Source organism: Pelophylax lessonae (assembly GCF_965119305.1).
Source record: "Pelophylax lessonae genome assembly, chromosome: 8".
NCBI lineage: Eukaryota > Metazoa > Chordata > Amphibia > Anura > Ranidae > Pelophylax > Pelophylax lessonae.
Window position 1 is genome coordinate 30,148,531 of NC_138775.1, and position 17,508 is coordinate 30,166,038.

The window sequence follows — 17,508 nt, forward strand, 5'->3', positions numbered from 1 at the left end:
TTCCTTCCTTTGGTAAGGTTCCTTTCTTTGATGTGGAGACTGCGTTGCCTTTCGGCGCGGATGCGTTTCCCACCCCTCATGTTTGCACTGCTTTGGGACGTCCCCATATGTGACGAATATGAAGAGGCGGCGACTGTCGGAGGACGTAAGAGAAAACGGAATTTTTGTAAAATCTTACCTGTAAAATTCCTTTCTCTGAGTCCTCCGACAGTCGCCGCCCCGCCCCTCTTTTGGGGTTTGAATGTATACTCTACTGCTATTCCACTAAAACTGAGATATGGTTGCAGGAAGTAGGAGGGTATTGACTGAGGGGACCACCCCTTGAGGGTGGGATATGTTAAAGCTTTATTGTTAACATATTCTGTTGCCTAGCTACTCCTTCGGTGCAAAGTCTAATACCCCATATGTGACGAATATGAAGAGGCGGCGACTGTCGGAGGACTCAGAGAAAGGAATTTTACAGGTAAGATTTTACAAAAATTCCGTTTTTCAGCCTCTGTGTACCAGGCTTTAGATCAGGGATCACTAACTGGCAGACACACCCAGACCGAGTGACAGTCCTGTCCGGACAGCGGCAACCATTTATCAGCTGTGTGAGCTCTCCCGAGTTTCCAACCCTGCCGCTGTCATCCTCACTGCAAGGTTATTTGATACTGTTATACACACTCAGAAGCTAGGAGTCAATGTGAGCTCAGTCAGTTGGCAAAGCGTTAATTCGTGCAATTTCCTACACTCAGAAGGGGCAAATAAAAAGCCTTTAATATGCCAGCCTGCACAATTTAAAATTCTTTAAACCCTTCAAGATTCTTGCATAAGCTCAGTTGTGATTGGTTGCAATTTAAAAAAAAAAATGCTTGCCTTGGCAAAACATTCTGCACTATGCTGGCACTAAATTCACAGTGCCCAGGTTTCATAAACATCCTTCATTTTTTGATAAATGAAACCCATATCACAATGAGCGATGTAAGTTTGCTTTGTTCTTTTTTTGCCAGTGTCAGCTTTTCAGCTTCAACTTGCATCTGTACTGTAGAGCGGCTCCCTGCTCATAAAAGCTTTGTTTTATGCTGTACTTGCTTCATCTTCTGAGCTTTGATGGATATTAGCATGCCGTCTCTAGTCTGAACTGCTGCTGCTGATTGGTGTCTACATCACATTGAATAGCCTTGGATATATTTTGAAGATCTAAACCCAAACAATAAAACCTCATACAAGTTTTAACATGTTAGTGCCATTTTCAAAAGTTTTCTTTCCTTTTAAATCAGCATTTATTGAAAGTATACCAGGTGATCCTGTTATGAGGGTCCTTGTTCAGGCACTTCCTGCCATAGGGTGACAACACGCTGTCTCTGCCACCCAGCTGTGCTCCTGCATTGTCACCCTGTCACAATGGACTCTCAATGGAGACAAGTGGCCCTTTCAATACACATTATGCAGGCATGGTCGACTGTTGTCACCATTAGGAAACCCTCCCTGAGAAAAACCATACAGCTGTCGCTGGAGTGCATGTAGATAGGAAGTGACCGGTGGTGTGAATAGACCCTTAAAGTAGAAGTATGGGATAAGTAAAAAAACAAACCTTCATACCCACCTCCATGCAGTAACATCAGTGTTGAGATGCAGCTGCCCCACGTTGGCTCTAGTACAGAGAACTGAGCGTTTACATGACAGCTGATCACTCAGTTCTAGGTCTGATTTGAGTGGAGAGCAGTGACAGACAGTCATCACTCTCCTCTTCTTCTCTATCGCTCACTGGAGCTGGACTAGGGAGGGGACAAGAGCAGCTGGCTCTGGCTCTCAGTGTTCCTGGAGCTAAGTCACGTAGCTCGGTGGATCCCAATAATATTATTGGGATCCTTGCAGAGCCTGGTTTGGCTCTGTCAACTGATAGGGGGCAATAGACTGCTATCAGCTGACTCTGGGTTTACTGGGGAATGAAAGTAAGTGTATTCCTGTGACCCAAAAGAGAAGTATGGCCAAAAAAAAGCTTTGGTCATACCTCTCTTTTAATGCCAGCTAGTTTGGGTTTAGACCAGGCATGTCCAACCTGCGGCCCGGAATTGCAGGCAATGCGGCCTCCCAGCCGAATAGCTAAAAAAAAAGAAAAGCTAAATTTCCGGCGGTATTCCGGTATCAGAGCAACAGCAAACCAGTCAGTGTTGTTGTGGCGCCGGCCGGGAATGTACAAAGTACTCGGCACACCGGTATATGTCTCAGTGTCCGTGTACGGAGTCCTACAATGCTGCTGGCTGGGGAGTGGCCAAGCGGGACGAGCGCCAATGGTATTGGTTTGGAGCAGCCTGGGTGGGCGGGCTGTGGGCATGGCTTGTGGGGCGGAGCCAGAGTGGCGCATGGGTTAGAGAGCTGAGCAGGTTTCCAGGCTGGAAGACAGGTCGGGCACACACAACATAGTGACAAGCATTCAGCATACCACCAGTGCTGCAAGAAGGCTTGGGCACACCACTTTGCCAGCTGGTAAGTTCTAATAAATCTAGGTTTTAATGTGAGTGGCTGGCTTAATTTGTTGCGCTTTTTAATGTATGGTAAATGTTAGAAGAATATCCCGGGCTATGGATCTATATTAAATATTAAATGTATAGCGTATACATCCGGCTGCTGCCCACACTATAAACAACCACCTGTTGGTGGTGTCCCTATAGATGTGTAAAAGTGCTGATGTGCAAGTGAGTGGTGGCGCTACCTAGATTAATAAATAAAATTAGTGATATTCAAACCATATATTAGTAGTGATAAACCTGTGCTAATTTGTCAATGAACTAGGTTTTTGCACTTTTTTTCTGCACATTGCACTTATTTGAGAGGATCAATATATAGCACTTAGTCACTTTAGTTTTCCGATGTGAATAGCATGCATACCATATTTTATTTGTATGAATTATACGTTATAATTTATTGGCAATTATCGCAACCAGCTCATTTATTAATTAGCAAAGGTTTTATCACTGATTTTTATTACATACAATTTTTATCACATATAATTTTCGTTGTATATTTTACCTAGTTCATTGACAAATTAGCACAGGTTTATCACTACTAATATATGGTTTGAATATCAACCGAGGCAAACATATCAAGGATCTTTTCCATTTATATTTTTTTACTTTATATCACTAATTTTATTTAATTATTAATCTAGGCAGCGCCACCACTCACTTGCACATCAGCACTTTTACACATCTTTTTATTGTATCTTTTCTCAGCTCCTCAGGGCAAGTCCCTTCCATTTGCCGACCACGCTATAGCCAATTGACGGCTACAGCGCAGTCGGCTAGTTCTGGGAGGCCATCGTATAGCGGCCCCCAGTTCGAACGCGTGGAAGTGTCTGTGATGGCTGGGTCCGCAGGACCTAGTACATTGTGTTTTTGATCCATGTATTACATGTTCTGTCAATATACTTGCCTCAATAAAGAGATTGACATAGAAAATAAAAATATCCCAATAGTTTTATGTTGCCCTGTTGGTTTTTTTTTACGTTTTGAAATGTAAAAAAATAAAAATGAAGTTTTATTACTTATATACCTTAACTATAGTATATATTTTATATGCGGCCCAAGAAAATTTTTCTACACTCAATGTGGTCCAGAGAAGTCAAAATGTTGGACACCCATGGTTTAGACCTACTTGAACTCCTGAGAAGGAGACCCAATTACTACCTCTGTAGTTTTACTTAACCACTTGCCGACCGCCGCAAGTAGATATATTGCGGCGGTCAGCCCCTCACAGGCAGAGTGACGTACCGGTACGTCACTAGCCTGTGAGGCTCTGGGGAGCGCGCGCCACCGGCGGCGCGCTCCCGCTCCCGAGTGGTCACGGACTCCCCCGTGCGTGTGACCGGCGGACCCGATGTCCGCCGCTCACTCAGCAATCGTCTGGGGAGAGGGAGAAAGGCAGGCGGCTTGTGTAAACAAGCTGCCTGTCATTCTCCCCTGTGTAGAAACTGTGATCACACGGTTCTACTATGTAGGACCGTTGATCACTGTTTCTACAGCTCAAGCCATATCCCTTCACAGTAGAAAGCACACCCCTAGGACACACTTAACCCCTCCCTCTCCAATACAGTTAACCCGTTCCCTGCCAGTGTCATTTTTGCAGTAACCGTGCATATGTATAGCACTGATTACTGCAGTAATGTCACTGGTAACCCCAAAAGTGTCAAAAATGTCAGTCAAGGGTCCGATCTGTGCGCCCCAATGTCGCAGTACCGCAAAAAAAATCGCAGATCGCCGCCATTACGCGTTAAAAAAAACCCACCAAAAAGTACAAAAATCTTTCCCTTTGTTAGTAAACGCGATAACTTTTGCGCAAACCAATCAAAATACGCTTTTTGCGATTTTCTTTTTTTTTTTTTTACCAAACCTAGGTAGCATAAAACAAATTGGCCGAAAATGTTAAAAAATTTTGATTTTTACATTTTTTTTTTTGGGAATTTCATATAAAAAAATGTGAAAAATATTGTTATTTTTGCAAAATTGACGCTTTTTTTTTGTTTATAGCGCATGATCAAAAAATCGCACAGGTGATCAAATACCACCAAAAGAAAGCTCTGTTTGTGGGAAAAAAAGGACGTCAAATTAGTTTAGGTACAGCGTCGCACGACCGCGCAATTGTCCGTTAAAGTCACGCAGTGCCGAATCGCAAAATACCCCCTGGTCTTTAAGCAGCCAAATCCTCCGGGGCTTAAGAAGTTAAAGTGGAACTGTTTGCTTTACAGCCCAACCAAACTTTCAGTTTAAATCAGCTAAGTATATTCCAGATGCATCAAAAGAAAATATGGGCAAAGTCTTACAGGCCTTTTTCTTAGGGAATCAGCTACAGCCTAAGTAGAAAAGCCTGTCTCCCCTCAGCATGGTACAGATAAGGTCTGACGTACACCCTGTTGAGTCAGAGCTACAGCTCTCCAATTGGCAGGATGCATGATTTTTGCTGTTCGCAGACCTATAGATCTGACTTAGCAGGACCTTCGTGGCAGAAGCACAAGATATCACTTTAATTCAAACTGTAGATTTTAAAAAGATTGATCACCACTTTTACAATCGCATTAGTAAAATAAGTTGGGTTTATAGTTGACACCGCCAGTAGCCTCAAAAGTGGTAAGAGCTAAACACAGTTCATAAGTCTATATAGTGACAGCTTGCTTGGCCCCAGAGCAGCTTCTCAGCAGATGGCAGGTTATCTGTAATAGAGTAAAATGGACACCAGAGGGTGCTTCTGTGTGTAGCAAATCAGATGGCAAGGGCGTGAAAGAGGGAATGGCTACGCTTTTCATTTCCGTAACAAGTCTGCCCACCTACAGCTAACAGACTAGTCCTCCCCATTCCCCAGTTGGTATCTTGGTTTGCTGATCAATTCATCCTCTCCTCAAGCTCGACATCTCCCGGCTTCTTTCATGCATAATCACTAGGGGTGGGGTTTGAGGCCAGCCAGTCCACTCATTGGGATGGAAGTAAGCCATAGGTGGGCACTGGGCAGGCTTGTGTATAATGCGTTACCACCTTGAAACGTGTAGCTACGCTCCCTTCCACACCCCTGGCATCTAAAGTCATCCTGGAATATTTTCATGCTGCCCCAACTGGCTCTGTTGCTGTAGCTCTATATGCTGCAGGCAGCTTCTCTCTACACCTCCCTGGATTGCTGCAGTTTTGGTCATTTTTTCCTAAAATGACTTTCTTTGGTTTTCTGATATGCCTTCTTTCATCTTATTAAACGTAAGGGCATTTTTTACTGTTTTTAATAAAAGAAACGCGTAACAAATTGCGTCAACTAAATGTCAGTAGCAATTATATGACAGGTAGATCAAAGTTGAATTACAGAGCTATCAAATTTACTACTATTAATAACGTGGTGGGGGGGGGGGAAGGGTAGAACATGGTAAGAGAGAAGGGGGGGGAGATGGAAGAGATGGGGTGGGGGGGGTGATAGAAGAGGGGGATGTTAAGGGTGAGGAATAAGTTTTTCATGAAAAGCAGTAAATACAGTAGCGGACACATTTCTCGGTTACAACAAATTAGAGCATATAGGTCTACTAGATGCATACTCCAACATGGCAAGGAAAAGAATCTTGAGTTTTATGGGGTAGACCTCTAATTGGGGGGAGAAGAGTTTACAGGGGGGCACTATGTGAATACTCAAGTTCCAGAAATGTAGATGGGAATAAACATAGAGGACTTTCTACTGGGAGAACGCCTTCGGGTTTGCGTCAATATCCAGTTAGTTGTTTTGTGGAAGGGACCGAGGAGGGGATGGAGGAGGTGAAAATGTTGGGGAGGCCACCAGCATATTTGTGGCATGTAAGTACTATCCCATTCAAAATGGCTTGTCCTTTGGTAAAGGGAATTTGGCAAAGTTGGATGAGAACCATAGGGTGGGTCCTGAGGAAAATTGAACATCTAAGAGGTCTCTGCTTAGCAGTTTCGTTAATTCTCATTGAACATCCTTAAGCGTGGGTGGAGAGAATGTGTGACTTTAAACTTTTCATTTCCATTGGATGTGTTGCTTTGAGGAAACCACACCTAAAATAAAAAAAATTAAAAAGAAATGGGAATATTAGTGGTATGTAGATAATAAACATCAACACAATTTAATAATGATTAACATAAAAAAGGTTAGATCGAAAATGAGACCCATTATAACATCATATTTATTCATCACATACAATCTTGCTTAGGCCCCTTTCACACAGGGAGTCCGCCGATCCCCCGCTGAGCAGGCGGATGGCAGCTCTATCTCCGCGCTGTGTGCGTAGACAGAGCTATCAGATCCCCATTCTTCTCTATGGGGGAATCGGATGAGAACAGACCGTCTGTACGTTCTCATCCAATCTGATCCGCCAGACGGATGGAAAATAGGGTTTCCATCTATACGGATTTGACGGATTGGAACGGATGTCAGCGGACATGTCTCTGCTGACATCCGATGCCCCATAGAGATGCATGGGGCATCCGTTCAGATCCACCTGAAAAACGGACAGGCGGATCTGAACGGTCCACTTGTGTGAAAGGGGCCTTATACTGGTTTCTTGGAACCAAGTCCACGTTTTCTTTTACAATATTTTATATTGAATAAATACAGACACCAAGGCCAGTGGCGAACAGTGATTTGAGGAGGATAACATACTACCACAGACGAGTAGGCCTCTCATATGGTGTAGCTAATAATTCCAACAAAGATGAAAGGTAACCAGGTGAGAATGCCTTGGTACCTTTACGGTCTATGGGGTAATAAGAAACCATGTAGCTCTCAATGATCAAAGCCCAGAGGGTACGCTAGGCAAACAATATTCCAGAAATCATCGTGTAACAAATATAATACAATACCTGAGACTGACCTATGTTCGTCTATAAAATAAAGTTCGAGAGCCCTCTCAGAGACCAAAAAAATTTAAGAAAATATCTATTTGAAAAACAATATTAAGAGATAAGGGGAAAAAAGTGTGGGGGGGGCTATTCCATAAGCCTCCTGATATGCAAGAGATCTGTACCCCCACCCAAAGGCCAGAAAGCTGTACCTTTTAAAGAAAAGGGGAGAAAAATGTAACCCCAAAAGTGTGGCCAGAAAACAATAGTAGACTCCACACACTTGTATCTGGCTATAAATAACCAAAAATAAGAAGTAAAAAAGAAGAAACAGAACAAAGAAAAGAACAAAAAATAAGAGTAAGCATAGGAAACCAAGGAGAAAAGAGTTACGAAAGAGAAAAGAAGCCCCAACCCAGGGAATCCAGGGCCGCCACCAGCGGGCTTGACAAAATGTTCTAGAAGTCCAAAAAGTAGGAAGGCAGGCTCGTCACTGGAAACTGGTCCAACCAAGGTTGCCAAATCTTACCAAATTTGTCCCTTGTGTCTGCGAATATCGCCGTAAGCTTCCCATTCATCAACATAACCATGCACCTGTTGCTTCAAGTCCACTTTTTCAAAGATGCATATGTGATTCAGGTAATAGTAATGATCCTATATGGTGGATCATATTAAGTTGTTTCAAAATATAGGACCATTTGCATAAAAAAAAAAAAAAACCCCATCAGAAGCCACCTGGTATGAGCGGCCAGTACAGCATATACGTCTGTAATTGTTGTTGCTCTGGATTTTAGATCTTTTGCTGGCGGTATAAAAATAAGCACAAGAAATGGGCACTTTTAGAATGGCATGTACAACGCCCATTAACTAGGCCGTCCTCATCATAATTTATTCATAGTACCTCACACAAGTTATCGCTAGTGAACTGTCAGGAAAGAACCGCGGGCCGCAGCTACATCCAAGGACGTCCGAGGCTTCCGCCGCGTCTTCCCTCCCTCCTGCATGGAAAAATTAATTGCTGCTTGCAGAGATAATCTTAATCTTATTCCTTCTTTTTTTTTTTTTAAATGTTATTAGCTCCCATGTAATTATCACTTACCCTCTCTTGTCTGGCTGGAATTATACAGCGTTGGATGTCTGTGACGCCTTGTTGGCTGCGTGAATACATATTTCTCACCTGTCTCGTCTCAGTGGCCCATATTATGGTTGAGTGCTGGTTGAAGATTTACCTTGTATAACTTTTCCGCTCACATGGCAAGTGTGTTGATGAGTACCTGTTAGGACACAGGCTGCACTTTGCAAGCTATGTTTTTAAAGAGTAACTCCACTATCCCACAACTATTGTAGAGAAAAAAACATTCCCCTCTGGCTGATCTGTGTACATTGCTGGAATTTTAAGAAAACTTTGTTACAGATTCCTACCTTTTGTTATTCTGAAGGAATAGCTGTTTGTCTGTGTCCATGTGCAGAGTAAATTCGTATGGGAGTGATTTTATAATTATCAACCAGCTGCTGCACCTGCATGGCTGTAATGAGGAAAGCTGCTGGGTCTGCATCTCTTTAGATGTGATTTCCCTTTTAAAGTATTACACCAAAAATGACATTTCTCTTTCGTTCATTGACGGACATAACTATTGGGTTATACTTCCCCCTACAGGAGTAGGACACTAGGCAGAAAAAGAATCTGGCTACGCACATGGGCAGTCCCAGGGAGTATACTCCCTCTCCCTGCTATAGGTACTTTTTTTTCTGCCTAGTCAGGAATAAGGACCTAGTTCCTTGATGGGATCTCTGGTCCTGGCAAATTATTTTCTTTTTACTCGTCAATTTTTTCTCTTGGATTTTCCCTGTAAGATCTACAATAAACTGCCAGAATGGGCGACAGGCTGGATAATCTAGATCCAGTGGTCACCCCAGTCTGGCCAGCGTGCAAACGCAGACCTCAGCTCTGCGCTAGATCGGCCACAACATAACTCAGGGGGCTGGCCTGTGAGTTAAACGCCTCGCGAGGTCGCATATGACCGGGTCTCGGCCCGAGTTGCTGCATTCCTGCTGGCCCACAGCCCCCCCAATTTGATGGAGAGGGGTTCTGTCTAGAGCAGTGCCCACCTGGTTCCTGGCTTGGTGAGTGGCTGTCCCCCTCTCTCCCCCTGGAGGGTACGTGGACCCCTCCTCGGGATGGTCAGACTCCTGGGTTCCCCTCTATCCTGTCAGGCACCCCCCCTTTCATCTGTCCCCCATTCTACCCCTCCCCTCCCCTCCACTTTTGCTGGGGCTGTTTGGAAGGTCTGATCCACCTCCTGGGGTGGGGGCAGGGTGCTATCTGTGCGTCAGACCTTGAAGATGGAGGACTCGGCTGCGACGGAGGTGCAGGTTCCCTTTGACACTCACAAGCCATCCAGAGTGGCAAAGGTGTTTCCTTTCCTTGCCTATTTTGACAAAATTGTCGCTAAAGAGTGGGGACAACCAAAGCGTCCCCTCTGGGTCCCTAAGCGATTTTTCTGGGAGTTACCCCTATGAGGAGTCCCATATTAAGAAGTGGACTTTCCCACTGGTGGTGGACCCTCTGGTTTCCAGTTTTAACAAGGCAACTATGATTCTGGTTGAAGAGTCCCTGGCCTTTAAGGATCCGGCAGACAGGAAGCCCAAGGCTGTGGCCCGCAATATGTACACTCAGGCTTGTTCGGCACTGAGGCAAGTTTTCACCATTGCCCTGATGTCGCAAACTCTGACCGGTTGGGCTAAGCTTTTATGTCGTGACCTAGACAGAGAACAGCTCCCCTCTCTGCCTTTGCTGAGCTGGTGGACCAGCTGGTCCAGGGGCTGCAGTTTATCTTTGATGCCTCTTTGGATGCCGCTCCTCCTAGTGGCTCGGCACACCGTTTCAGCAGTGGTCCTTCAGCATGTCTTTTGGCTCAAATGCTAATCTGCGGACCAGACTTCTAAAAAGACCTTAACTAATCTACCCTTTCAAGGAGATCGCCTGTGTGGAGCTACCCTGGATGATCTCATTAAAGGTCTCACATGGGGGAGAAGTATCTTTCTTTTGCAGGCTACTAAGAGCAAAGAACCTTGTCGTAGACATTGGCCCTCCTTCCTGGCTCATAGGAAGTTTTTTTCGTCCCTCAGGGTAAACAGACAAGGGCTCTAAGCCTTTCAGGGCCTCCTCTGGAGGAACCAATCAAACCTGGTCTGTCAAGCCGAGAGCGGGCTTCTCCAGACCTGCAGACAAGGCTCCTTCAGCATGAAGGTGCGCCCTCACCCATATCAAGGGTGGGGGGACGTCTTTGCTGGTTTCTGGACCAGTAGACTTCCCTGGTACAAGACACAAGTGGGTCCACAAAGTCATTCGGTCCGGCTACAAGATCGAGTTTCGCTCTTGTCCCGTGGCAAGGTTCTTTCCTTCCAACTTGTGCCTGTTCCCCAACCGCTTACAGGGTCTGTTTGGGGCGGTACAAGACCTGTTCCTTCAAGGGGTGATGGTCCCGGTTCTGACTTCGGAACATTTCAGGGTTTTTACTCAAACCTGTTTAGAGTTCCCAGGAAGGAAGGTGCGTCCAATCCTGGACCTCAAGGCGCTGAACTGCTTTGTGCGGGTGCAGAAGTTCAGAATGCAATCCATTCGCACGGTGGTGGCATCTCTGCATCAGGGGGATTTTTTTCCCTCTATCCACATCAAGGATGCTTACCTTCACATTCTGATATTTTGAAAATCCTTTTTATTATTACAACACACAAACCAACAATAACAACAAGGTGCATAAGGTTCACCCAAAAGCATGCAGTAACAGCAATCATAAGAAAGGGTCACCCACGCAGGGGCAATAAGCAATAGATACAGATGGCACCATGGTAGGCAAATACAAATATCAAGTCACAGCTTAGCACTCCTGGAAGCGAAAAGAAAAAAGGAATCGGGCAGAAAACATATTAGCGACTAGAACCCCCTCCCCTGGTCTCCCAAACCCCCAGCCCCCAGGCAGGTAGCAAGCAAGGCAGAGGTGGAGTCCGATAGCCATCGTGACCAAACCCTGTCGTGCTTCTTAGGGCACCCCCTATGATAAGTGTCTCGATAAAGAGGTATCACTGAGTCCACCAGCGTCCGCCACCACTGAAGCGATGGGGGAGACTGCTGTTTCCAGTGCAGCATAACATTCTTCCGGGCATAAAAGAGAAGGAGACCCATCAAGGTACGATCCGCCACCCGAGGAAGCAGATCATCCAGAAGGCCCAACAGTGCCACTGCAGGCGAAGGGTCAATAGAGGTCTCGAACTGCGTTGACTACCGTAAACACCTGGGACCAGTAGGCCATGAGTGCTGGGCATGTCCAGAAGATATGCATGAAGTCACCCGGGGATTGGCCGCAGCGCCAACAGTCTGGGGAGTGGGAGACACTCATCTTGTGCATACGGTGGGGGGTGAGATAAGTCCTGTGGACAATCCTGTATTGAATCAGTCTATCCCAGAGGGAGGTGGATGCTTCTTTTGGCCGCAAAGTTTTGTAGGCTGCTGTTTAAGAGGGGCTGTTCCCTTTTGAGGGGTGTTTTTCTTTAAACTTTATTTTTCAGACTGGGCTCCTGTGACCCAGTTAAGGCTCCTGTGTCCTGGTTAAGGCCACTTATGTTTAGCCTTGGGTTATTTTCCCCACCCATCATTTTCCTTTTGGCACTGCTTTTGGATGTCCCAGTAGTTATGATTTACGGAGAGCTGTGTCCGTCGATGAACGAAAGAGAAATGGGATTTTTATTCTTACCCTAAAATCCATTTCTCTGAGTTCATCGACGGACACAGCACCCACCCCTCTATGGAGTTCTGATGCATCTAATACTGCTTGCTACTAAACTGATTACCTAGAGCGGGGCGGGGGTTTATATACCAAGCTGAGGATGGCCCATGGGCATAGCCAGGTGTTTTTTGTTCTGCCTATTTCTACTCCTGGAGGAGGCAATATAACCCAGTAGTTATGATTTGGGATTGCTATGTCCGTCGATGAACATCGATTTTACGGTAAGTACAAAAATCCCATCTTTATAGTAGTTGCAGAAACCAATCATAGGTGGCAAAAGAAAAAACACAAAATATTTTTTTGCCTAAAAACTGACATAAGCCGAAATGAATGTAAACAGACGGCATCCATTTACATCTGTTCAGGTTCATCTAGTAGAAAAGGATGCAGCCTTGTTAATTTTTTTAAAAACAGACCTAAATGGAAATGAATGTAGGCGGATGTAAACGAATGATCATCTGTTTACATCTGCAAGCCCATATGAATAAATTGCTGTAAATTTTTTATCAGAAAACAGACAGGTGACAAACAGAAAACCCGTGTGAAAGGCCCCTAAAGAGAACTAGTCCCAATTGGCATTTGAAACAATCCAAATCTACACCTTTGAGTTATTGCTACATGTATATTGTTACATTGTATCCTTTCAGTAATTGTTTGCTTGATTTTTGTTTATTTATTGTATTCTCTCCCTGTCAGTCTGTTAGGCTGTTCTACCTTCTGTCTGAGTTTTGGTTGTCATTCAGAAAACAGCCATGCAGAAAAGGCACTGTCAAGATTAAATAAACTAAAACTAAACGCAAAGGTTTTACCTTCATTCAGCATCCCGTAGAGAGTGTCTTTTATCAACCTTGAGCTCAGGCAGGAGACAGGTCAGCTCTCATGGGGGCCTTACACTGGGCTGACAACTCGCTGTAACAGGTAGAGAATACAAACAAGCCAATAACTTGCTATTCTTGAGAAATAACAGTTGTGGAGTGGACTTTTTGGTTTCCTATTTCTAATTGGTTCCCTTTACAAAAAAATAAGTTGTCATTAATCAGCAACCAGAAGAACACACGAGGCACAGCATGGGAACCACTTAAAAAGTTGTCGGAGGCTAGTTTATGGATTTTGTAAAAAAAAAAAAAAAAAAAAAAAAATATATATATATATATATATATATATATATATATATATATATATATATATATATATATATATATATATATATTTTTGACAACCATGTACTAGGTTTATTTTAAAGAAGAGTCGTGGGATGTTGACTTCATATAGTAAATATTCTCAGGGCTTGGCCAACATTTTATATATACCCTAAGAGATGCAAACAGCTGGAGTTTTTTTTTATTTATTTAATTTTAGATAGCGTAAGGGAGGGTTATAACCGCTGTCAGATTTTGTTTTCGCTGTCTGTGTCCCATTGCGGAGATTTCCCTTTTCTTCCTGTCCCATAGCCAAACAGGAAGCGAGAACAAATCCCTGCAGAATAAGAGGATCCAATGGGGACCCCCAGATCACCAAATCCAGTGTACACTTTGGAAGATTTCCCCAATATTACATTTCTGGGGACAACCCAAAATGTGGGATTTTTTTTACTTTCACTTTCAATGACAATGGTAAATAGGAGACAGATAGAGAGGGTGAATCTCTCTAATGGGGACACAGACCGCAATAAAAACCTAATAGGTTTTCTAATCCATCTCCACCCCAACATTAAAAACAACATTTTTTTCCTACTTTAAAGTGATTGTAAAGTCTCTTTCCTTGGCTTGTAGTGTAATGTAACAAAAATGTAAATTGAAGCGCCACACCACTGCTTCAAGGTTCAGATACGACTTTATTACAGTAAGGGTTAGGAGGACAATCAAAAGGTTATCCAAAGCGTTATAGTGGTCCAAAAAATCCTCCCTTGATCAAGAAATCCTCCCTTGGTCCAAAAAATCCTCCCTTTATCAAACCCAATAGAACATCTCCCTATGCTTTTTTTTAGCCCTCATAAATAAGGTGTTTTAGGAACCCTGAAACCAGTGATGTATTTAGGTTTTGTGTTACCCTAGGCCTGACTAAACTCGTGCACCCCCTAATTTAAATATGACACACCCCTTCCTGCCAAGGCCACACCCTTTCCAGTTTAAGACCCACCCTGTCATCTGCAAACCACACCCCTTCCTCTTTATATATAACCAAATTAACACAGCGCTTGCATAAAGATGTACTAAATCGACTATAAACAAAATTGACAAATGAAATGCAAATAAATTATAAATATCCCAAAGAAATCATAAGTATATTTGCGTATAATAAATAAGTGTCCAAAAAGTTCAATCAATAAAACATATTCCAATACAGTGTCCAAATAGGTGATAAATCAATAAAGTGCAAGGTGCTCCAGTGCAGACACAAAACATTTGTGCTCCCGGTGACTGTGACCCCTCCAGGAACCCTACTCACCAGAACGAATGGACCCTGACTAGGGTCAAGAAAGCCTGTATATAAGTGGATGTTAGTATGCACCCAATCTTCAACTTGACAGTAGAGGGGCTAGATGGATAATCCTTGGTGGATGATGGTCCTCATACATGATGGTATTAAGATTCTGCTGTCCAACGCGGTTTTTATTTTTTCTTGCCTCCCTTTGCTGTGCTTTCAAGTCTGTAAGTAAATATAAAACCTCCGCAGTGTTTGTTAAACTGACAATGCTCACCCAATATCATTATATCAATATCAGAAGCCTCTCAACACCTAAGCTGTGTTGAGAGGCTTTTGCTTGCTTTAGGTAGGTTTTCCATACCCATGCAAGTCTATTGGAATGCAAAATCTGCATTAAGCACAAGTAAATGCAGGTCAGAAGGAGGTCAAGTGCACCTGTCAACGAATTCTGAATGATCACTGAAACATCTCAAACTGATGTCAGAACAAATGCCAGTGCTAAGTAATAACAAAACCACTTCCAGTGGTGGAAGTGCTCATATTCACCTGCTAAAATACCCCTAAATGTCATCACATTGGGGCAGCACATAGGGTTTGGGTAAATCCATATTTGTGGATTATTGGACATACAATGCTGGTCTGACAACTCTGGTACTGCTCTTGGCTGTCAGCACCACTTATCGCAGGAGGAACGCTGGGATGGGGACCTGCCCAACTACAGTTCCATTTGAAGGTGGTCATTTGACATTCACAAACCAGTTTAATAGTCAAAGCATTAGGACTCAATCAGGCCAAAAAATTACCCCAAAATATGTCAACACACAGCCTGAAAGATCTTTTACCTGTGTATGTTTAATTACAATACATTTTGCTAAATAAAACAGGATTAACTGACAATAAGATGTTCCTATAGAAAAAAACCTAAGACAAATCAGCAGGTTGCAAAAACCATGAGCAAAAAAAGTATATGTTCCAGCTTTACTTCTCATCCAGAAGACTACAAAAGCCCGGTATGCCGCAGTGGAGGGTAGGCGGAGCATTAGGCTGCTAAGACCTGAGACAGGAGCTACACTAAAAGTGTAAAAAGTGTACTAAACGTGTAGCGCAAGCGGTGGGGTCTCTTTTTGTGCAGGAGCCAGGAGGAGTTTTTTTTTCATGCGGGCGTCTTTTTTGTCGCCCCCCTGCAAAGTGCCGTCCTAGGCCTGGGCCTTGTTCTACAGGCAGGATGCTGTAGAATTTCCAGCGGGAGCGAGGTAGTGGGCGGGCGTAGGCCTTGCGTTATGGCCTGTGGAACTCAGGAGAATGGCGGGGGCTTCCGGCACGTCACTTCCGGCCCTGGGTCCTGCGAAGAGTGAAAACCCGGGGACCCAGGCGGCCTATTTGAATGCCAGCCACAGGCAGCTGGTGGTCCTTTTTTAAACGCAGGGGCCTTCAGAGGTGGGTGCAATGCTGCAGGAGGAGGACTGACCCATGGAGCCAGAGGTGCAAGGTGGCAGTGGTGCCGGCCAGTTAAGGTAGGCAAACACTGGGGTGGTTTAGCCTACAGGAGGGGGGAGGGGGACAGGGGATTCCCCAGAGGTCCCCCTCTCCTCCTTGGTGATACCGGATCTGGGCCAGAAGCCTAGTAAATCCGGTTTTTGGCTGGTGGGGGTGCACTTGGGTGTTGGTGAAGGCACACCCATTCATGTGAGGGTCCTTTGACAGCATATCCTTTTTTGTTCCCCCCTTTCCCTTCTTCTCCCCTCTCTTTTTTCAGGCTCAGCCCAAGGAATCAGAGAAATTAGGGGGGAGGGGGGAAGAAGTGCCTGTCTTGCATGTCTAAATTTAGGGAGCGTTGAAACAAACCCCTCTGCAAACCTTGTATAGATAAACTGGTATACAAGGAGGCTACAGGAGCGTGTAAGGACTTGATTTTGAGCATGAAGAAAGTAATGAAGGCAATAAAATCTATGCTGTTGAACCTTGAGACCCCTAAACAGCCAGCTGAAGTACTTCTTGCTTCAGCCCCAGAGGAGGGCGATGAAACGCGGGAGGAAGACCCGGATTCCTTGGAGGAGCTAAATGAAGCAGCTTCATCCAAGGATACTCCAGATCAAGGGACCAAATTACCTAGATATAGGCTCTCACAGGTAGATGCCTAACTGGGTGTGATTTACGAAACCTTGGAGATCATAAGGTACAGGCTTCTCTGTCTCTCCATGATCAGATGTACCAGACCCTGAAAGAGGAGCAAGGCAGGGTATTTCTGGTACACAGTGCACTGTCAGACTTTTTAAAAAGGAGTGGGTGGAGTCTGAAAAAGTAATTTTTTCCCAACAGTCTAAAGAGGAGATTTCCCTTTAGTGAAGATCCCTCGTGCGTATAGAACAAAGTGCCAAAATTAGACGCAGCCTTTTCCCAGTGTGCCAAATCAACGGGCCTCGCGTTTGAGGAAATCGGGATCCTTAGGGAACCCATGGACAAAAGAATGGAGGTGGTGTTGAAATGATCTTGGGAAGTAGTAATGGCTAGTTTAAAGCCAGCAATGGCTACAACAGTGGTAGCTCGCAATTTAGTGGTCGCGTTAGACCAGCTAAAGGCCCATTTGGGGGGGGGGGGATTTCTCGGAAGGAAATCCTGGATTCCTTACCTATGTTACAGAAAGCCGCAGGATATATGACAGATTCCTCAGCGGAATCTGTTAAGCTCTCGGCAAAAGCCTGGTTAACTCTTCTCGCCGGGCTCTATGGCCCAAATCCTGGTCAGGGGACCCGGCTTCAAAAATAAGACTTTGTGGCATCCCTTTTGAGGGGGACCTTTTATTCGGACAAGACCTGGAGAAGGTTTTGGACTGAACCGCGGATAAGAAAAAAGCCTTTCTGATCAAAAGCAAGAAGACCCCGGAGAGGCGTTTTTTTTTCGCCACCAAAGGTGGCCTCTAAAGGCCTCTAAAGTACCAGGCACTAAGAAGCAAGCTGGGGCGACTCCAGAACAGAACGAATTTG

The 17,508-nt window shown here is 44.5% G+C and overlaps 1 protein-coding gene across 1 annotated transcript in view; it reads left to right on the forward strand.

Moving 5' to 3' along the window:
• The window catches only part of CHCHD6 (coiled-coil-helix-coiled-coil-helix domain containing 6), a 478,181-nt gene that overhangs the window by 14,254 nt on the left and 446,419 nt on the right, over nt 1–17,508 (forward strand). The gene's annotated exons all lie outside the window — the stretch shown is intronic.